Source organism: Propithecus coquereli, unplaced genomic scaffold, assembly GCF_000956105.1.
Source record: "Propithecus coquereli isolate 6110/MARCELLA unplaced genomic scaffold, Pcoq_1.0 Scaffold340, whole genome shotgun sequence".
NCBI lineage: Eukaryota > Metazoa > Chordata > Mammalia > Primates > Indriidae > Propithecus > Propithecus coquereli.
Window position 1 is genome coordinate 1,970,822 of NW_012149064.1, and position 4,530 is coordinate 1,975,351.

The 4,530-nt window shown below is 51.7% G+C and overlaps 1 pseudogene; it reads right to left on the reverse strand.

Annotated features, from left to right (window-relative positions):
* Positions 1-3,052: 3,052 nt before the first annotated feature.
* The window catches only part of LOC105815630, a 6,596-nt pseudogene continuing 5,118 nt past the window's right edge, over positions 3,053-4,530 (reverse strand).

A 4,530-nucleotide genomic window follows, 5' to 3' on the forward strand; every position in this document is an offset into this window, starting at 1 on the left:
CTTACAAAGGACATCAAATCCAAGCCGCTCCCCGCAACTACATGGGTAGATCCTCAGGTTTTCCAAACTCTGTAGATTCTCTCAGTATAAATGGCTCCTTTCCTGGTGGGCGTGAGCAGGTTGGGTCACCTGCAGGGGATGTTCCCTAGGAAAAACCAATTTCAATTACCTCCCTTTGCAGGCTTAAGCTCAACCTCAGCTCAGATTCATGACACACTGGCCTCAGGACTCTTCTTTCCCATCAAGTTGCTGTGAACCATCCTTGATATGTCAGAAGAGAAAAAAAAAAATGTTTGAAGAATCCAGCAAAATTACTGAAACCCACTGTTTTGTTACGGTAGACTGGGAATAGACTGACATGCACACAGAAATATTGGCAAAAACAGGTTTATACGCCAGCAGGTTCAGATGGGGATTTTTCCCTCCAAATTCTGAGCACCAGACAAAGAGCATTGCAGTCTTTTATACACTCTGCTTAAGGGGGAGGGGCACGGTTCCAACAGGGTTAACTTTAGTGAGGCAGAGTCCTAAGCTATTTTACGGCCTGGTATACTAATTGCTACTGGTGATTTATGAGGGGAAAGGTCACAGGGGAGGAGGGGGTCCAGGATTGCAAGGGAGAAAGCCCAGTAGTGGAATTTTCCATTTTGGTGGAATTTTCCAATTTTCTATTTCATTCCCCCCTTTGATGCCCTGATACACACACACACACACACACACACACACACACACACACACACACACACATATATATCATGAGGCATTTGTCCTCATGTGTCTATTACAGGGCATCATCCTTTAATGGGGGATAACCTCGTAAGGCCATCATATGGGCTGTTGTTTTTTGGGTTACAGTTGTTTTTATGAATTTTATAATTGTGCTTAGTAGGCATGGGCCTATAGTGACCAGGAGAAAAATAGTTATTAAAGGTCCTGCCAGGGGCAGTAACTATGAAGTCCACTGGCCCAGATTGAGCCCCCAAGTTCTAGTTTTTTTAATTTTTCTGGACTCTTTTTTTTTTATTTTTAGATGTTATTATTCTGGACTGGTTTATATAGTAGCAACATTTTTTTCCCTAGGAATATACAGATCTCTCCCTTTTCTGCAGTGAGGAGGTCTAGGGCTCACCTGTTCTGGAGGGTAACTGCTGCCAAAAAGCCTAGTTGGTTTTGGAGGGTTCTTAGGGAATCTGTTACCTGTCCAATATCTTCTGCCCCCTGAGTGCAGATCTGTGAGTCTATGTAACAATTTTTTTAAGACTGGTATAAGCCTGAAACTCTTTGGCTCTGTAACAAGGGTAAAAATTATTTACATCATTACATTTTTAGACATCCTGGATACATCCTGGAGGGCAAGGGAGAGGGCTATTGATGACTATAAGTGGGAGACAGACAAGGATTAGAATGGGGAACAACATCGTAACCAGGAAAGGAACCCCACCACAGCCCAATATAAGATGACTAATAACAGTCTTTCCCCTGGCCCCCAGTCCTCTGGGGCCACTGAGTAAAGTCCAATGCCCAGTAGCAAGGTCAATAGTCCAAACAGGCCGATGGTGATGTAATGGGCTGGCTCAGTCATTCGGTTTGGGTGTCCTCTGGTGTGGTTGCTGGGCCTCCGCTATGCCAGAGATGGATTCTCAGTGGGTCCTCTGGGTCATGTTGCACTGTCCAGGTGTTCCAGTTCCCCTCAGGTGTGGCTTTTTATTTTTGTGTGTTGAATCCAGGGTGCTCTTCCTGCAACTTTAACAGCAGTGGGTGTGATTAAGACTACAGTGTGGGGGCCTGTCCAGGTGGGCTCTAGTGGTGTTTTTAGTCTTTAGCCCAGACTGAGTTTCCAGGCTGGTGTGATTGGACTGGGTGTCCCATCGCTATAGGGATCTTTTTAGAACATTGTGATGAATCTGACTCAGGGTTTTGGATAGGGAAATAAGCAGAGTGTGTAGGGTCTTTCCCCTATCTGGGTGATGTCTCTCTTAAGCTGTTAGATTATGGGAGGGGGTCTTTTGTATAAGGTTTCAAAGGGTGAATATCCTGTCAGCCCTGGAGTGCACCTGACTTTAAGCAATGCTAGACTAAGTAAGTCTATCCAAGGTAACCCTGTCTCTTGGCATAGCTTTGCAAGGGTGTTTTTAAGGGTCTGGTTCATGTGCTCTACTTTCCCTGAACTTTGGGGTCAGTATGCAGTGTGGAGTTTCCACTTGACCCCTAATATCTTAGTTATAGTCTGCATGATCTCTGCCATGAAGCTTGGCCCAGGGGCCAGAATAAATTTGCCATTCCATTTTTCTGGGAACTGTGACTGCCATTATCATGGGCTTCAGGGCTGACAATGAGGGGTCAGCAATACCTTAGGGGTGGAAAGGGATTTGGGTCCCCTGCTTGTGCAGGAGGTCCCGTCGCAACAAGGGAACTGGACGGTCTGAGAGGTAGAGAAACTCATGTGTTACCTGATGTCCCCAAGCTGACAGCAGCAGGGTTAGCAGAAAGGCCTGGCTACCTGGTCTCCAGTGGATCCAACTATGGTTGTCTCTCGCCCTGTGAGAGGGGTGATGTGGGTGGTCACCACTGAGTGCTCAGCCCCGGTGTCCACCATGAAGGTTATAGGTCGGCCCCCCCACGTCCACAGTGACCATGGGCTACCGGGGGCGAAGGTTGAGGGAGCCCAGTCGGTCTTATTTGGAGTTCACGCCTGTGAGGCCAATTAGGTCCTGGGCCTTCAGTTTCATCTGGAACCCCCAAGGAGGGCATCGTCTTGAGGGAGGCCAGTCTTTCAGTGTGGGCACTTGTTTTTCAATGTCCCATCTCTTTACAGTATGTGCACTGGTCTGGTTTTAGTGTTCCCTTTCTGCAGGGCCCCCTCCCAGGTTTTGTACCGAGCCCTGGGGTAGACACAGGAGTCCTGAGTGTTATTGCCAGAAGAGTGTGGCCTTATGCTTCACCATTTTTATTTTTACTTTCCCTCTGGGCCACACGATCTTGGTTCCGGTACACCTTTTGGGTCACCTCTAACAGTTGAGTGATGTTCATTCCTGCAAAATCTTCTAGCTTTTTAGGCTTCGGTGGCATTGGGCGGGGTCATGGCGATGCAGACGTCCCCCTCGGGGAACTTGTCACACTTGAGCATCTCGGGCCACCATAAGCTGAAGAAACTGTATGGCGGGCCAGCAAGAGTCACACATGGCCTCTTAGAGCCAGTGGCACAGGTAGATGGGCAGGTTGAGGCAGACGGGCACGAAGAGCGAGCAGAGAGAGAGAGACGCAGAGGGGCCTGATCTACACTGAAGCAATGCAATATGTCCTGTCCTGTGTGGCTGCCACATGTGGGGCTGCGTCTTCCAAGTGTTTGCAGACGCTTGTTGCTTTGAGCCCTGCCAACTGCGGGATGCCCTGTCTGGCCACATTGTAGAATGGGTGACTCATGCTCAGGGTGGGGTCCTCACCAGCCATAGGCACCTGCGAGGTCTTCTTACTGCACCCAGCTCAGCTGCCGCCTCCTCACTCCCCACAGCACTCAAGGACAGGACTCCAGCAGTCACCAGCTCAACCAAGGAGCAAGCCTAGAGCAACACGGCAGTGGCACAACCTGCCGTCACCAGCCCCTGATGTACCATTTATCAGAGAACAAGACTGAGGCCAGTGGGGGGCAGACACTTGCACCTGCGTGCCCATGTGGTGGTTTTTATTAGGCAGGGGCACCCAGCTGCTGGCCTGCTGCTTCACCTTGGCCATGGATCTGTCCTTCAGCAGGTTGGGTGGCACCATCCTTTTGTAGCCCGTGTTGTGGCACAGCCGCAAGTCTGCGCAGGTCTGCTGGGATGTCCGCGCACTGCGGTGGCCTGGCATAGAAGCCGCCGCTCTGGTGCCAGCCGGCTGGAAGCTCACATGGTCGTACTCGCTGGCTGAGCCTGGAGTCAGGAGCACCGCTGTCAGCGCCAGCAGCAGGCAGGCCAGCCCAGCTGCAGCACCCCCACCCCACGCCCCGCGCTTGCGGCCCCTGCCGGCTCTGTGCATTGACTCTTTCATGTCGGGGCTGCCCGCCGCCTCTGCGCCCCCGCTACACGCTTCCAGGGGTCTCCGGGGATAAAAGGCACCGTCCCCAGCCCTGCCCGGCTCTGCGGCTGCACACTCCTGCCGGGTCCTGGGGGTGGCGGCCCTCAACCTGGGGCAGGAGCTCACGCGGGGTGGGGCACTGGCAGCGGCCAGGGACCAGGGATGGAGTCGGGTTTCAGGCAGAACAGAGACGGTGAGAGGTGAGTTCATCTTCCCGCAGCTCTCGGTCAACAGGCTTGGGGCTGGGATCAAAGGGGCCTCTGCAGCCGCTGGGCGGAGAGTACCCTGCTCTGTCCCTTCTCTACAGAGAACCGGACTCAAGGGGACAGATTTTGGGCAATTCCTAGCCAAGATTCGATAGAGGGGAACTGATCTGGGTGTGTTGGGGTGCCTGTAACTTGTTTTCAGACTGCCTGGGTAATAGAATTGTCAGAGGTGGCCAAATCGGGCCACCTAACTCTAAAAGGATGGCCACTC